Genomic DNA, 19,268 nt, shown 5'->3' on the forward strand with positions numbered 1-19,268 from the left:
TACCATACTATAACATGTACAGGCAGACTATCATTGAGGTAATGAATTATCAAATTATCATCATTTAAATTATATTTTATCTTTTTATAAAATATTATTAGATGAATTATATGACAACTGATACCATCAATTTTTTAAACTAAAAATTTTTAAATTCAGGTTGAATGACAAGATTAAGAACTAAGTATAGTTCTTTCGCTTTTAGCTTTGTGTAAAAATTCATTAACATATACCTTTTCCTTAAACAATTTACATTTAGCCTCAGTTTTCTCAGAAAGATTCCATCTAAAATTTCAGTAACAGGGTTAGTGAGGCTCTTCTCAATTTCGAGTGAGATATTCTATGTTAGTTCACATGATTTAATGAGGCTACATGATGTCTTTCGGTAAGCACCAGGGTTTTAAATAGAGGAACACAAATGCTATAGTCAGGGATTCAAATCGCGGTTGCGGTCATGTTTTCTGTCATGTCGTGTTTATTATAATTACGGTCATAGCAGGTGTTATTATGGGTATAGCGGGTATATCGGAAGGCAGCGCTACCGCTATTTCGCGGGCGCTATCGTGGTCACGGATCACTATTTAAAACCCTGGCTATAGCGGCCGTTATTTAGCGATAGCATTGACATCTGAAACTGATATTGATAAAATTAATGGTAGGTAGCGGATTCATGTCGATAGCGGTTTATTGAGCCCGCGGTTTAACGAGTAACGATGTAGAATGCTGATAACGGGATGCGTTTAGCGTTATCCCACTGCTACTGCAAAACAAAAACTTTCCCTTTTCATTGTTATGTATTTCATGGCAAAAAAACAATGGAATCGATTGTAAACCCATGAAGTCCATATGGAAAAAACACAAATCTCAAAGAGAACATCTGTTTGTCAACTAGCAAAGGATAATGATGTTGTTTTTGAATTTAATGCTGATAGTTGTTGTGTTAAGGACTCCCTGGCTCGGAATGTTCTTCTCGAAGGGAAGCTTACTCATGAAGGGTGGTATCAACTTCTACCTCCATCTACAAATAAGTGCATGTTTTCTTCTCATGGTTTTGCTAAAGTTTTCAATGTTTTCAAGTCTTCAAATGAGTTTAAGTTGTAGCATAGACGTCTGCCTTGGACACCCTTGTAATATTGTTCTTAAGACTGTTCTTAGTAATTGTAATGTTGTTACATGTGAAAATAAACTACATGTATGCTCAGTTTGTTTACAAGGGAAAGCTCATAAATTTCTGTTTTCTAAGACAATTTCTGAATATAAAAATCCATTTGATCTTGTTGTTTCAGATCTTTGGGGAATGCGCCTATTAATTCAGATAATTATTTATATTACGTGTATGTTGTTGATGTTTGTAGTAGGCACAATTGGTTGTATCTTATTAAAAGAAACAGTATGAGAATTAAGATTTTTAATGACCATTTAATTATGATATAAAATATTTCGTCACAAAAAATATGTTATTTATGATGAAAATTACTTTTGTCACTTTTAAAATGAATAATTGTAACTTGTTTTTATTTGATCATTATTTAGATAATAATTGTGATGACTTTTAAGTTCATCACAAGTAATTCGTCATTAATAGTGTTTTATTGCGACTAAAACAAATTATCATTAGCAATTAGTCACTAATAGAATGTTCGAATTGGCACCAACTTATTTTTCGTGGGAAAAATTGTATAGTAATAATATATTAAGTAGTCATTATTATTATTCATAATTGTGATAAAAATATTGTATCACTAGTCTTAGTTGGTGATTTGTGACTACAATTATTTTTTCAATAGTCTTAGTTGGTGATTTATGATTAAACTTATTTTTGTCACTATTGAAGTGAATAGTTGTGTCATACTTGTGACAACAACATTTTTTCACTCATAAGTTTACTATTTTTAAGGGTATACTCATAAAATGTTTCGTGTCACAAAGTTGTCGCGACCTCTTCAAGGGATTGAAGCTGTGTTGTTAAGAGTAAATCTAAGGGATAGAACGTGTGATTGCGGGTTTTTTCAAGCTCTGAAGTATCCATGCTCTCATGTGATAGCAACTTGCTTGCATACACGTCAAGACTATAACCATTTTGTGGATCTTGTATACCTATTATATGAAGTTTTTAAGGTATAAGAATTTGAGTTTCTCCCCATAGGTAATGACAAAGACCCTGATGAGGTTCAAGATTGGCTTCCGATTGTACCAAATATGAGTTTATTGAGGGAGCGTGGTCATCCAAAATCCAATCGAATTCATTGCGATATGGATATTCGAGAAAGATCTAGACAAGACAGAAGATGTGGGCATTGTAGAAACACATGACACACTAGAAAAACATGTTCACTTCTGTTGTCATCAAGTTGCAATTGATGAGGAAATGATGTATTTGTTTATCAAATAATAATTATTGTATTTTAATTTGCATTTACTTCAAGTTAATGTTATTCGATAATCGCTGATGAAGATTAAAAAAATGGACACAATCATTAAATTTTATCAAACTAATAACAATTTGGTATTTAAATACAAACTTACAATAAGAATTAAATGGTAAATGATAACCAAATTACAATAACTGATATTAAATGGTAATAAACAAAATTAATTGAAATATATTAAAAAAATCCAACAAATTTAACAAAATAAAGTAAGTATTAAATGAGAAATAATAAAAAATTACAATTAAACAAAATAAAGTAAATACAAATATAATAAAAAAATCTATCGATACCTGCGTCGCGAATGTGTTCCGCAGGGCGGTGGCTGTCGGTCTCGAGGAGGATTTCTTCGTATCACTGGTTCTGACTCCTCGCTGTCATCGTCGTCGTCATCGTCGTCGTCCTGAGCAGGTACATTAGGTTAATGAGGAGCTGATGACGATGAAGCACCTCCATAGAATAAGGACCCTGGAGGTGTATGACTGACTATCCCACCGACCTGCGAAAACTGGGAAAACCCAGACATCGCTGAGTGTGAAAACTGTACAGGAGGTGTTTGTGCTGCGACCATGGGTGATGATGCTGAACTCGCCAAATATCTAGCATATGAACCCCAAGTCGGACCTGCAAACATAGACCCATAATAGCCTCCAGGAGGAGTCATCTGTGGCGGTGGCGGCGGCGGCATCAGAAAATCAGGTGAAGGCGGCGGCGGCGGCATCTGGTAATGGAAAGGCGATGGCGGCATCATATATGGTTGTGATATCATAAATAGCTGCGGTGGCTGCTGTGAAGGTCCTGCTGGTGCAGCTGAGGATGAACCGGAAGCATCTACTCTCCGTCCACGAGTCGGGGGACGATGGTGCTGTGTCGGTGAATGTCTCTATCGACGTCGTGGAAAGGTCTGCCCTCGGGCATCATCGGGAAGTAGAAACGGTTTCTCGTTACTATTGAACCACTCATAATAATCCTCAGCATACATCAAGAAGTCAGTAAAAATGGGCTCTCTACGTGGAAGGCGCCGATGTCGATCCTCCCACAACACGACCCACTCATGATGCCTCACCAGCCAATCTGTATCTATCTTGTCGCGTCTATCTAAGCTATGCAACTCGTCCATATTGCGAGGTGCTTCCGGAATTGGTTGAAAACAACCAAACTGCTGGAGCACGTGATCAGTGGAGTGCCACTCGACGGTCGCATAACAGATTAGAGGGACAATCGCCATCCAAACATCTGATGGACCCCTCAATTCAGGTGGGATCACCACCCTCACATCATCAGTAGAATATGACACCCATTCAAACTAAAACAAATAATATATAATTTTTATCAAAATAATAATCTAATTATATAACTATAATCTAAAATCGATTTTTAAACATTAAAATTTATACCTGTGTGCCAGCCTTCTGATCGATTAACACCCTAATTTTTTTCTAAATCATCAGGTAGCTCCTGATGATTTTTCCTATCAGTAGACCACCTATTCAAGGAAAAATTTTATTATATGTTGTATAAAATTATTAATATACAAAATCAGTTTTATAATTACCTCAGAAGTAGTGAAAATACGAATGGGTTCTTCACAACGGGACATAAAAAGGGCAATCGATACCATGCCCAAGACTGCAGTAGTAGGAGATATCTGCCGATAGCATTACGCCTGTAGTCAGTGGCTCTACACATCTCTCTATACAACAAAGCTAAAACTGCCGAGCCCCAACTGAATGATCCGGCGAGACGAAAATCGCTAAGATGTCGCAACCACATGCAGTGAACTAGGTTGCGCGATTTCTCCAGCATCAGCAACCCTCCTATCAACTGCAATATGCATGCCCGTGCATACATCTTAACTTCATCCTTAGGGGCATCTGCGCTCAACTCCCGAAAATTGGCATCTAACCAATTTAATGGTATCATATCTCCGATAAAACTTTCGGGGACACGTCCTAGATTATCCCGACACAAAGTAGTCCAAGAACCGGAAGCTATCCCTGATATCACATCTCCATCCACCGGAAGCCCTAGGTGCATAGTAATATCCTCAAGCGTGATCGTGCACTCTCCGCACGGAAGATGGAATATGTGGGTCTCCGGCCTCCACCGCTCTACTAAGGCAGAAATAAGGTCTGGTTCTATCTTACAATGACCCTGATATCTATCTATGTAACCAAATCCAACCTCTACTAAATACAACAACACACGACTAGGTATCACTAACTTAAGATTCATAATAAAAGGATCTAATACACAGTCCTTCTCCTAAAAATAAATAATTATAAAAATTAATTCTTAATCTAATAATCATGCATTAAATAAATCAACTAATTATTACTAATAATTTAAATTAAATTAAAACGTTAAAATGTTACCGTATCATCAAAGTGTCGAGATATATGATTTCCATCCAAGCGAAGTAGATTACCTTCCATTATATATCTGCAAAAGAATTATATTAGTAAAATATTAAATAAAGTAAAATACTTAAATAAATTAAATATATAATATTAAAAATATTATAAAATATACCTTAAACAGAAAGAGTATTTGAGAGAAATAGAGAGAATTTGGTGTGATGAAAGTGATTGAGAATGGGGGTATTTATAAAGAGGATTGGGGTGTGAACGGGTGGGTAATTAAGGGTATAGCGCCCCCCTGTACCGCGCTATACCCCATGTGTTAGATAACCAGGTATAACGCGACCCCTGATCCGCGCTATACCCCTAAGTGGCGTATAGCGCGGATAAGGGGACACGCTATACACACGTGTAATCCATGTCAGTGTATAGCGCGGTGCAGGGGACGCGCTTTACTGCTACGGGTGTTAGATCGGAAAATATAATCTGACCGGTGTTATATGGGTAAATATACCGATCACCGGTGATTTTTCGAGAAATACACCCTCATATAACTCGAAGAAGATTGTTGATACTTTTGGTCAGCAGACTTCAATCTACAAAGGTGTCACCAGGTCCAACATCCCTTTAATCCCTCTTGTTTTTAGCTCTATATGATTTGTTTTTGGTGTCCTTAATCCAAGCTAATTTGTTTAGTAACTCCACATGTTTGTTTTTTTATAATATATATTTGTCTCCGGAAAGGCGGACTAATATAAGGCGTTATCGGATACATTAAAAGATATTTGACAAATTTGATTTAGCGCTACCGGAAATATCGAGTAATAATAATGTAATAGGTGGAAATCATAAAGAAATATTAAAAAATTTGGCAACCGGCAAACTTAGCTTGTCGGTTTGTGTCGATACTTTATAAAAATATATTAATCCATAACAATATAACAAGTAAAAAAATGACAAAACCGGTCTATAAATGACAAAACAGGTAAAGAGCTACCGGATATATTGAAAGTGTCGATACTTTATAAAAATGTATCTATCCATAACAATATAACAAGTAAAAAAATGACAAAACCAGTCTATAAATGACAAAACAGGTAAAGCGCTACTAGATATATTGAAAGTGACGATACTTTATAAAAATGTATCGATCCATAACAATATAACAGGTAAAAAAATGACAAAACCGGTCTATAAATGAAAAAACAGGTAAAACGCTACCGGATATATTGAAAGTGTCGATACTTTATAAAAATGTATCGATCCATAACAATATAACAGGTAAAAAAATGACAAAACCGGTCTATAAATGACAAAACAGGTAAAGCGCTACCGGATATGTTGATAGTATCGATACTTTATAAAAATGTATCGATCCATAACAATAAAACACGTAAAAATGACAAAATCGGTCTATAAATGACAAAACAGGTAAAGCGCTACCGGATATGTTGATAGTGTCGACACTTTATTATAAGTATCGACACTTTTGAAATTTAAAAGAGAAGAAGTTATAGCACTAATAAAATGTCGATACTTTATAAAAATGTATCGATCCATAACAATATAACAGGTAAAAATATGACAAAACTGGTAAAGAGCTACCAGATATGTTGATAGTGTCGATACTTTATTATAAGTATCGACACTTTTGGAATTTAAAAGAAAAGAAGTTATAGCGCCAATAAAGTGTCGATACTTTATAAAAATGTATCGATCCATAACAATATAACAGGTAAAAATATGACAAAATTGATCTCGAAATGACAAAACCGGTAGTAAAAAAGTGTGTTTGTGTGATCATTTTTATTTCAGAATTTTCATTTTTTAATACAAAAAGTTGGATATTTTAAGCAAAACACAGTAAGAAAATAACAAAAATTTTGCAGTGACAAAAGAATAATATTGGGAAACACACCATGTTATCAGTTTCTCAAAGAACAAAAACCCAGAAACAAACATCTCTTAACGCAAACTTATGATATACTCTTATTATCTCCATAGGATAAAGTTAAGCCAGTTTTAGTTTCTTAAAGAATAAACTTATGATTGAAGAACTCAAACTGGTGCACGCATAAGTGTCGATGCATTTATAAAAAGTATCAATTCAAAAAAAATCGAAATCGATAATTATTATGTAACAGGTAAATTTACAATGTAACCGGTAAAAATATATTGGTTAATTAGCAAATAGATTTACATTATGTATCGCCACTCTTTAAATATGTGTAGATATGTTTTTCCCAAAATGAAAGCACAACGAGGTGTACGCATAAAGTATCGATACATTTAAAATTATATTAATCTCAAAAACATCAAAACGGATAATTATAATATAATAGATAAATTTGCAATGTTATCGGTTTAAATATACCTGTTTAGTTAGAAAATAGCTCAATATAAGCGCTACCTATTACATTATATAAGCGCTACCTAATATATTATTGTACTTGATAATATTTCCGATTAAATGATATAATAGAACTGATCTAAATTTTAACCGATCACTTATTTAACAGGTCACACCGTTTTTTAACTTTTTTAGGCATCGCATCACCCCGATGAACGGGCAGATATGAAGTACATCTATGGGACAACAGCTGTAGGAGAGAGGGTCAGACCAGAAAAGGGCGTCAAGGTAATTTTCCCTTTCTCATATTATTCTGAACAAGGACAAGTGTAGATACAAAAATGAAAAATAAATGAGAAAATAACCTCAGTGACCAAAAATGTCTTATAATATACGATTTTAACCAACTTTTTTTGGATTTTTCAAAATGACCAACTAAATCGCAATGCGATCGATAATGCGCAACGCGATCTCCGGTATCGCAAATCAGTTTCCAAATTCGCAACGCGATTCTGACTATTGCATTGTAATTTTCCAAATTCGCGTTGCGATTTTCCTAATTCGCGTTGCGATTACGTAAATCGCAATGCGAATACGTAAATCGCAATGCGAATACGTAAATCGCAATGCGAATACGTAAATCGCAATGCGAATACATAAATCGCAACGCGAATACGTAAATCGCAACGCGAATTTGACTATCACAATGCGATTTACATAGCGCCATTCGTATCCAACGCGTATTTTTTTCAAATTTCAAACACGAATATATTAATATATCGGAACACTGAACCGTCCACAGTATATCCCGTAATCGCAACTCATAACCTGAAACCCTAAATAACAACTCAGTCTCATCTCCATCTCTCACTCTCTAAGGCGACATCCGTCCCCATCTCCGACGAAATCAGTCTCCATCTCCGACGATATCAGTCTCCATCTCCGGCGAAATCATTCACGGTCAGAAATGGAAAATCAACCAAATCAACCACCGAGGGTTAGTTTTTTTAATTATTTTTATTTTAAAATTTTTGCATTATTATTAGGTTTTTCATATTGAATTTGATGATAATTTTACTGGTGTTTTCAATAATAGATTAACCATTTCACTTAGATTGCTTATTATATTCATTCGATTGCTGCCAATACTGCTAAACTGTTTAGTCTTTAACCCTGTGAAGTTAGTATTTGTCTTTGTTTTGTCTTTTGGTTGAAGTAATGCAATCCATTCAAGTTTCTTTCAATTTTAGTATTTGAAACCGAGAATGACTATCGCAATGCGATTCTGTCGTTGCGATTTTCATTTCGCGTTGCGATAGTCAAATTCGCGTTGCGATAGTCATTTTCGTGTTGTGATTTTCATTTTCGTGTTGCAATTTTAAGTTTCAGAAACTATTATTCTTCTGCAAATTGAAACTTGAATGAATTGCATTACTTCAACCAAAAAACAAAGACAAATACTAAATTCACAGTGTTGCAAATTTAAGTTTGAAGAATAAACTACTACTCTTTATGTTTATTGTTCTTGTTATATCTTCACAGTGTAGTTTTTGGTATATCTAACTTGGTATGTTTATTGTTTTTGCAGAACTTTTATTCGGCTCTATTGACCTTAAGAAATAAAGTAAGCCTGGCCAAAACAATTGCGTCGAAGCTTTCACCTGCACAAAGAAAAATATTTAAGGATACTTGCTTCGGGCCATGGTTGAAAGTACAACATCCAGGTGGAGATGCTATGTTGACCCATATGTTTCTTTAAACCATGACTAGCGATCTACCAGAGACTATATAACGTCGTGATGAAGAGATATGGTTTGATTTTCCACCGGCGTATACGTGTTTTGGGCGGGAGGAGTTTTGCTTAATCACCGGTCTACGCTTCGGACACGATGATGTAGATCGGTACACTAGACATATTACCCGCCTATCATGGTTTTCCCGGGTTTTTCCTGAGCTGTCGAATTTACACTTGGAAGACTTGACAAGATTATTGAATAAGAAAGATGGTTTTACTCGGATGGATGACGTCGATGTTGTCCGAGTATGCCTTCTAATACTTTTGCAAGCCGACTTTTTAGGCAGAGAGACCCGACAACCTATTCCTAATGATCTAATTAAATTGGTAGAGGACCTAAATGCATGGAACCTGTTTCCATGGGATTCGTATCTATGGAGAGCTAAATGGAATAAGTTGTCATCTGCCTTTGATGATCGGAAAAGTTTGTGTGGCGATGGTTCCAAATACACTTTGTCAGGCTTTATTTGGGCCTTTAAGGTAATAATTTTTATATAATGTTTCCAAAATTATAATTAATTCTTTAACAATTACTAATGTTTGTTATTATATTGTTTGTAGATTTGGATATTTAAGGCATTTCCCGCCATGCAGACATATGCATTAAAAACTTCTAATAATATTCCTAGGGCTATTTCCTGGAAGAGTAAACGGTCCTTGCAGCAATGGGAAGATTTACTACCATATACTACAATAAATAATGTAAGTTAACACAAATACTACCATATGTTTATAAACAAGTTATTACTAGTACACGTTTAACTTTATTTGAGCTTTTATATTGTTAGGAGGCCAACACTCCATTACAGAGGCTGACACCCACGGAAGCTGAGCTTGCCACTGATTGGTGGCAAGCTAGTAAGCTTTTTTTTATGGCACGGCTGATGAGCAGCCACCACTTCGAGAGCCATCACCTCACCCAGAGCCATCACCTGATCGACCCGAATATACACCTCCACAACGAGAGTCATCACCTATTCTGTCACATCATCGAGCCTCTTCTCCACCATCACCTCATGATAGGCGACCGGCAAAGATGCCACGACGTTTATCTCCCTATTCTCCACCTCCACGGGATGAGTTAGGGGTGTTACGTAATGAGGTCAATGCCTTGCGTGAGGAGGTCGGTACTTTACGCGATGACAATGGTGCATGGCGTGTTGAGGTGTCTACTTTACGTGGTGAGGTAGCAGCTGTACGTGAGATTGTAGTATCGTTGCAAAACGAGGTTCATACTCTACGCAACGAGGTAAGTTTAATATTTTTCATATTTAACTTGATGATAAATTTACTCGTAATTTCACTTAGATTGCTTAGTAAATTCATTCGGTTGCTGCCAATACTGTTTAACTGTTTATTCTTTAACCCTGTGAAGTTAGTATTTGTTTTTGGTTGTCTTTTGGTTGAAGTAATGCAATCCATTCAAGTTTCAATTTGCAGAAGAAGAATAGTTTACTATCGCAACGCGAAAATGACTATCGCAACGCGAAAATGACTATCGCAACGAGAGAATCGCAATGCGAAATGAAAATCGAACAACAAAATCGCAACGCGAAAATGACTATCGCAATGCGAAAATGACTATCGCAATGCGAAAATGACTATCGCAATACGAATTTGACTATTGCAACGAAAGAATCGCAATGCAAAATGAAAATCGCATTGCGATTCTCTCGTTGCGATAATTGAATTTGCATTGCGATAGTCAAATTCGCATTACGATAGTCATTTTCGCATTGCGATAGTCATTTTCGCGTTGCGATAGTCATTTTCGCGTTGCGATTTTAAGTTTCAGATTCTATTCTTCTTCTGCAAATTGAAACTTGAATGAATTGCATTACTTCAACCAAAAGACAAATACTAACTTCACAGTGTTGAAATTTTAAGTTTCAAGAATAAACTACTACTCTTTATGTTGTCATTGAACCTGCACTAAACCTATATGTCGTCCTTTTAAATGTTTATATAAGTGCTTACTTCTGGAATGTTATCTGATGCATTTTTTGAACAATGATATAAAAATGACTTGGGTGAATACCGTGCAAGTTTGAAATATATTTGTCTTTGTTTTCACTGTTTAATATCATGTCTGTTTATTTACTGATTTATGTATTAATTTAATTTTAGCGGCCTGCTAAGGTGGATGCTCTACGTCGGGTTTTTCTTGCAAGACGGAGTTCACGCATCAGACGGCGTGCACGTGCCATTCCGTCTCCGTTCACCCCAATAGTACGAAGAATCCTTAAGAAAAAGCCCGACTCACCTGTCATCGTTCAAGAGGCCTCCCCTATCGTTCAAGAGGCCCCTATCATCCCTCAAGAGTCCCCTCCCACCGTTCAAGAGGCCACTGTCATCGTTGAAGAGGTCCCTCCCAACATTCTAGAGCCCGATTCACACGGCGTAATATATCGAATTATTGAGAAGCCCCCTCACGTGCCGGACATGTTGGATGACTGTTGGCTTTCGTATAAGTTACCGGCCAGTACTATTCCGGCAGATGAAGTGGAGAGGAAACAACTACCGGAAACAATTATGGATAATACCCTTTGGGCTAAGACCGCAGTTGATTTTTATCTACATGAGCGGAGCCAAGGGTGTTACGCTGATATATACAAACCCAATGATGATATGCATTTGTTGATTGAACGGTCTTGGTGGGGTGTATTATTAGAGGTTGAATACAATGGCTATTTTGATGGGGGGTAAGTCTTATATTTCTTCTTATATTTCAGTTTGATTAATTTTTTTTTAAATTTATGTAATTCACTAATATATGTCTTTTTTTGTAAAACATCATATTGATGCATGGGTGACACGTCTTCTAATTGTAAGGAAATTGAAGAAAAATATAAAAAAACGCGATATACAATTATGCCGACATTTTTTCACGTAGTTCACTTGAAGAATCAACGACATGAATCATATGTGTTGGCTAATGGACAAGCTAAACTTTATCCTGTATGGTGGGAGGTCGATAAGGTTAATATATTTGTTTAAATATTTTAAAGGTGTTCATAAATAAGTGCGCAATTTGAATTATTACATTTCGATGCAGGTGTTTATCCCTGTTTTAGAACATACTCATTGGCTTCTCGTCGAGCTTCAGCTCCCATCCCTAAAGACAATAGTATATGACAACATGATAAATTACATATCATTATCTGATTTGAGAGATATTATTAAGGGATGGAGCTCTCATTTGGCTAAATTCTTGGATGCAATTAATTATTGGACTAATTCTGGAAACAAGAAGCCAAAGAAGTTCAATGTTACAGTTATCAGAGACGAGACCGCGCCACAACAAACGAAGGAAGCCAGAGGGGATTGTGGTCCTCTCGTATGCATGTGCTTGGAGTGTTTGAAGACAGGAAGTACACAGTTTCTACCTCCCACCAATAGAGATAGAGGTGCAGTAGGCTTGTGGTTTCGGCATTTTATGGCTAGAGCGATATATGCGAGATGCTGCCTACCTGCATCCGCGTTATGAAAGTGTCCATAAACAATTTGTAAGTCAAATGCAAGTGTTGTTAAACATATATACTCTTTTTGGTTTGAAAATGTTTGGTTAAGTAGCTAGAATTCAATAATTTGCTGTTTGTAGGTTTTAGATGTGTAAAAAGTGTTGTTGATTCAATGTTTGGTTTCTGCAGGTTAATCCTGAAGTGAGCTGCATGAAATGGATGTATGGGTGCAAAAGTTGATTCAATAATTGATGAGGAAATAATTCTTATTATTATTTTTTGATTGTTTAATTGATTTGTAAAAGATGATTTGTAAATGTTGATTTGTTTAATTGATGTGTACATAATTATTATTTGTGCTTGTTTAATTGATTGAAATGTAATAGTTGATTTGTTGATTTCAATCTGTATTATGTTGAATGCAAAACAAACTATCGCAACGCGGAAATGACTATCGCAACGAGAGAATCGCAATGCGAAATGAAAATCGCAACGAGAGAATCGCAATGTGAAAATGAAAATCGCAATGCGAAACTAAATTCGCGTTGCGATTTTCATTTTCACATTGTGATTCACTCGTTGCGATTTTCATTTCGCATTGCGATTCTCTCGTTGCGATAGTCATTTCCGTATTGCGATAGTCAATTTCGCGTTGCGATGGTTATTTCCGTGTTGCGATAGTCATATTCGCGTTGCGATAGTCAAATGAATGTCTAATAAGTGATAACAACTGAACATATCATAGAAATGTTCAAACTCAAGTTACTAATACATGCCTAACTGAAAATGTTAAAAGTTCACACATAATACAACGTTTGCATTTAAAAATCACCTAAGTTAACAGTCCCAAAAGGTGAAGCCAGTTGTGATTGAGATTTTGATGAGGATCCATATTTTGATAGAGGAAAATATGATTGTGATGGCACTGGTGATCCACATGTCAACCTTGTATGACCACTTTCCTTGCACCGACTACATGTCAATCTCTTCTTCTCTTCACCCTTAGACGGTATACGATCGTGACTTTTTGGTCGGCCAAGTAGCCTTCTGTCCATGGCTGGTGGCAAAACTGTTTGTAAGTCATCTGGTATGTCCCACTCAGAAGGATGTGGAATAGGGTAGACAATCTCGACATAAGTCTGTCGATATACTTCTGTAGTGTAGCAATCCATAGCGTATGCGCTTGAATCATCTTGGTTTAGATGAAGAGCAACTTTTATAACATGGCCACACGGATAACCAGATGTTTGCCATTTCATACAACTACACGTCTTTGCATTTAGATCGATAAGCCCATTTAAGTTATTATCCAGTACTTTAAACAAAGTGTTTGAACATGGTTCAACTCTCCATGACGTTGACTTCACAACACGTTTCATTATCTTTTTTTCAGTCCATGGTGTAACACGATGTTCCAATGTTCCTGTAAATTTAAATAAATAATACTTAGTAAAATATATGATAAGTTACGAATTTAAAGAAATAATACATGCATGGTTTCTTTTCTTGTAGTACCACTGTTGAATAGAGGCTCGAAAAAACTCCATTAACATAGTAATGGGTAATTTACGGGAATGACGACTTAGAGCGTTGATTGATTCTGCACTATTAGACGTCATGAAACCATATCTTGCTCCAAGTTGATGTACTCTTGACCATCTTTCAAACACGACATCTTCTAGTGTTTAAGCACACTGAGGCAAAACACGTCTTAAACAATTTATATGCTTATTAAAATCCACTTCCCGATAAGCTTTTACAGCCTTCCAGTATGTTCATTTGTGATTTTTTATACTAGCATACCTTGATTTTAGATTTCTATACAAATAAACACCACAAAGTCCATGAAAAGCATCTGGGAAACACCTTCTAACAACGTTGTCAATTGAGTTTGCCCTATCGGATATGATTGTCAGATTGCTAATAGGACCTATGTAATCCCTAAGATGCCCCATAAACCATGTCCATGAATCAGAGGTTTCAGATTTACCAACCCCGTAAGCTATTGACAGTATCCCATTATTAGCATCCATGGCTACTGCTAATAAGTTTACTCTAAGGTATCGACCTTTTAAATGTGCTCCGTCAACTATAATAACTGGGCGCATGCAATTAATAAACGAAAGAATCTACAAAATCATATACACAAGAAATATAATCATTTAAATGTGAAATGCATGTAACTAACAAAAATAAGTCAACAAAATTATATTGATTTACTAACCGGAGCACCAATGGCGATAAACAACAACTCAAAGCGTCCATCTCTATCTGTTTTGATATGAGTTACCGACCTAGGATTTTTCAGCTTTAAATTGTGACAATAAGCCGGCAGTTGGGCAAACGATGCTTCTGGCGACCCCCTCAACAATTCCAAGGCATAACATTTGACTCTCCAAGCTTGAGAATATGAGATACTAATCTTGAACCGAGCATTCATGTCAGTCATAATTTCATGTCCCCGATATACCCTGCCATTAAAAAACATTAACTCAGCCAGAAAACTACCTAACACCTTTTTGTTTGCCTGTCTATGGTGAAGAAAAACTTGGGTTCTTGAACATGTATGTTTATCAATAAAAGTCCTAACTTGAAACATTTCACAATCTTTTATCCTCTTTACAATCATACGTCACGTACAGTTTTTGTCAATCATACACCTTGTTTCGAAACGATCTTTGCTTGATTTGTTAACTTTTAGTTGATAGCCATCTTCCATACATTTCGTATACAAAGCTATCTTCAAGTCTTCCTTTGTATCAAAGCAATCATCTTTCTTGATACGAATAATTTTTGTGTAACAATCAACTGCTATCTTTACCAACTCTTCTTCCGGTATCTGAAGTAATTCTGGCATATTCCAGTTATACTCTCGTGGCATTTTCTTCGGGGACTTTTCTTTGGGGATTTCTTTTTCTTCTTCTTTTTCTTCTTCAGTGTTATATAAATTACAGAATGGATGTTCAACATGTTCATTTACAGTCGTAACTTCCTCCTCATTATCATCAACAACATCTTCCTCTGCAACGGCTATTTCATCATCAAAATTCGGGTATTGACCAATATCAAAATCATTACACGCATGGTCTGTTTCTTCTTCTGAAAAATCATCAAAATCCGAGTATTAACCAAGATCAAAGTCCGGGTATTGACCAAGATCAAATTTTGAATACCGACTAGTACTCATAATTTTTTCTGTTGGTTTATCATCGTCTAACTGGTCAATACGAAAACCAGAATTTGGTGCTGAAAGTTGATTGGGATTTGGATTAGGGAAAAGTTGTGGGTTTTGAGATTGTATTTGGTATTGGAAATATGGTGAAACAATATTTGCTTGATGATGAAATTGTGGTGGAACCATTAAATTTTGAGCACCATAAACTGGGGTTGAAAAACTTAGTTAATTACTACCCGCTACTGACCCAACTTCACTACTTCTAGGTTTAACAACATACAATGTAACATCATCACTTGAAACACTAATGTAAGCAATGAATCGTTCAACATCTTCATTGTCGGTTAACAAATAAACTTTACCATTTCTCTGATAAGATAGCCTAAATTCACTTAGGGGCTCTAAATTCAATTTATTTGCAACACGTAATATTAGAGTTTCATAAGTTAACTTTTTTAATGACAGTTTTAGTTGAAGATTCATGGGTAAAGGCATATATTGTAAAACACCATGAACATTCTCCCATGACCCTCCAAAACACAAATCTATCCAAATATGATCAACATTAGATGATTTCATTATTGTAAATTAATTTACTAAACAAACGAGTTGCGAAACTAAAACCTGTTGTCGGATGGGGAAGGATGCCGTTGGATATAGGAACGGATGTCGCCGGAGAGAGTGATAGATGGAGATGTAATGAGTTGCGATTTAGGGATTTAGGTTATGAGTTGCTGCTGCTGCGTAGTTATATACCCAAAACATTTGTGTTGCGAAACTAAAACCTGTTGCGAATTCAGAAATCGAGTTGCGAATTTGAAAGTCAGTATTGCGATAGTCAGAATCTCGTTGCGATAGTCAGAATCTCGTTGCGATAGTCAGATTCGCGTTGCGATTTACGTATTCGCATTGCGATTTACGTATTCGCATTGCGATTTACGTTCGCAATGCGAATACGTAATCGCATTGCGATTTTCCAAATTCGCGTTGTGATTTACGTATTCGCATTGCGAATTAGGAAAATCGCAACGCGAATTTAGAAAATCGTAATGCGATAGTCAGAATCGCGTTGCGAATCTGGAAACTGATTTGCGATACCGGAGATCGCGTTGTGAATTATCGATCGTATTACAATTTAGTTGGTCATTTTGACAAATCCAAAAAAATTGATTAAAATATATTATAAGATATTTTTGATCACTGAGATTATTTTATCAAAATAAATTATATGCCTTTGGAGCGGGAAAAGAGATATACATGGATAGATATACAGTACGACACTGAAAGAAGCCTGCTTGCTTGCTTTGCATTTGGTGTCAGTCTTTTTTGAAGATTGAAAGACTGATGTTTATATATAGTGTACAAATTGTACTGGCAAACCCAATTTTTTCAAATCTTTTTTCTTTAAACCTTTGATTGATTTGATCGGATATGCCGCCATTTTACTCATTTGTCTTCTTTCTTTCTTTCTGTACTCACCTGGCACCTTGTTTGACCCGACTCAGACCCAGCACCTGTTCACTCTTAAACAAAATACTGTCTTATTTTCACCAAGTTGCCTTTGGCTCTTTGCTTTTGGCTTTTGGTTTTGTTATTAACTTAGACAGACAGACAGACAGCCCACCGAATTCTTCTGAGATATAGGTGATCTGTGTTTGACCAAAGTATATACACAAAGGATTTAAATATAAAAAAGTACGTGTAAAACTGAAGTCTAAAGCCCCCCTACTATTATAGCCTAAACTTGTTGACAGTGTTTATAGGCTAATGCTGGTCATGCGGGCTATGTTTTAGTTCACACTCAAGCTCACAATCTAGCCACAGTTGCACTTTTAATATGTTATCCTATAATTATATTTAGATCACGTTTTATAGCTAATGTTATTTTACTGTTTTTGTTTTAACCAATTAATTTGCCAACTAAAACCACATGGATGAATCCTTCTACATTTTGGATTTGCCCTTGCCTTGTATATATGTATGATTGGAAGCAGACAATTTTGACCAATTTTATGCCCAGAGATTAACAGTTTCTGCTTTACTTTTTTTGCATGAAAATGTGCTTGGCCGACATTGACAATTGTTTTCTACAGTTTACTTAGGTCAGGAAACTCCTACAGTTTCTTGTTTTGTTATTATTTTGTTATTCTAAGTTTAGATTTGTACGCTGAAATCTTGTAACTCTTACCAGGTGGCTACGATAAAGAAGTCAAGGCAGCTCGGGCTTACGATTTAGCAGCTCTAAAATACTGGGGTCTTACCGCCACCACCAACTTCCCGGTATTATTTATATGAACATTTGTAACTTAAACTAGTCAATTTGTTGGCCGTCTTCGATTCTGCATGAATTCATTTACTCATAATTGTTTTGCTTGGTTTAGATTTCAAATTATTCGAAAGAGTTGCAGGAGATGAAGAATATGACCAAGCAAGAGTTTATTGCATCTTTAAGGAGGTAAACCGCATGGTTGCCATTCATTTATCTCTGTTAATTGCAGTAATTTAACCTATCATTTGCCTTGACTGTAGGAAGAGCAATGGATTTTCAAGGGGAGCATCAATTTACAGAGGTGTCACAAGGTTAGGACATTTTTGTATGGAATTTGAATTTGGTTGCGATTGACGATTACTTACATTAGTTTATCGTCTTAATTTTGCAGGCATCACCAACCGGGTCGATGGCAAGCAAGGATAGGTCGTGCTGCTGGAAACAAGGACCTTTATCTGGGGACTTTTGGTAAGGCTGCATAAATGAGTGATGAATCAATATGTTATTGTATTGTAGAAATTATATTTAGACAAGTTCATTGTTGGGAGCCAATAATAATCATCTTTATATATGGTGATAGCTACAGAAGGGGAGGCCGCAGACGCCTATGACATTGCGGCCATCAAGTTTAGGGGTGTGAATGCAGTGACCAACTTTGAGATGAATCGATATGATGTCGAAGCCATTGCCAAAAGTTCTTTACCAATCACTGGGGCAGCTAAGCGGCTAAAGCTCTGTCTTGAATCGGAGCAAAAAACAGTACTAAACCATGATCAACAACCCCAGTGCAGCTCCAACAACATATGTTTTGACCCCATGCAGCAGTCTATATCTACCATTCCTTGCGGAATCTCTTTCGACGCAGCGGCACTTTATCAGCAGAATCTCTACCACCACCTTCAGTCTGCTGCCAACATCGGCATCTCGGTTCCTCCTGGTTCCTCCTCAACAACGGCCACCCCAATGACGTTAATGTCGCAACCGGAAGCTGATCAGTTTTTCTTATGGCCTCAGCAGCCTTACTGAAATGACCTAACAATGAATAGTATGCAATTCAGCTGACATTAGTAAAACAACAGGCGGCATGTTCTCAGCTGAGCCCATAATCTAACCATCTCAATCTGATCTTACCTAGGGTGGAGGCTTTTCTTTCAAAAACTGGGTTTTGTAAAGTTATTTATCTTTGCGAATTGTTTTTCAATGCTTCATCAAATTGAACGAATGACCATTCAAAGACCACACGATTAAAATTGACATTAAAGGTCAAATACTTGAAATATAAAAAGCTTAAGTTGCATTTCCTGATGTTAGAATCAGCTGCCAATGTCATTTGCCCTTCTCAGTTATTTCACATCTCTAACATTGACTTGATTATTTTAACTTAGAGAAGGTAAGCTAAAAAGGATGATTAATTAATCTGGTTTAAACA

General features: G+C 36.2%; 1 protein-coding gene and 1 pseudogene across 1 annotated transcript in view; both read left to right on the forward strand.

Annotated features, from left to right (window-relative positions):
- LOC120119145 (AP2-like ethylene-responsive transcription factor AIL6) overlaps positions 1 to 19,028 on the forward strand; it is a 41,807-nt gene extending 22,779 nt beyond the window's left edge. Inside the window, 1 exon segment of the mRNA XM_039139026.1 lies at positions 18,911 to 19,028. The gene's annotated coding sequence lies outside the window, so the exon portion shown is untranslated.
- On the forward strand, positions 847 to 18,919 carry LOC120119142 (annotated as a pseudogene).
- Positions 19,029 to 19,268: the final 240 nt, after the last annotated feature.

This window comes from Hibiscus syriacus, unplaced genomic scaffold (genome assembly GCF_006381635.1).
Source record: "Hibiscus syriacus cultivar Baekdansim isolate YM2019G1 unplaced genomic scaffold, ASM638163v2 tig00110331_pilon, whole genome shotgun sequence".
NCBI lineage: Eukaryota > Viridiplantae > Streptophyta > Magnoliopsida > Malvales > Malvaceae > Hibiscus > Hibiscus syriacus.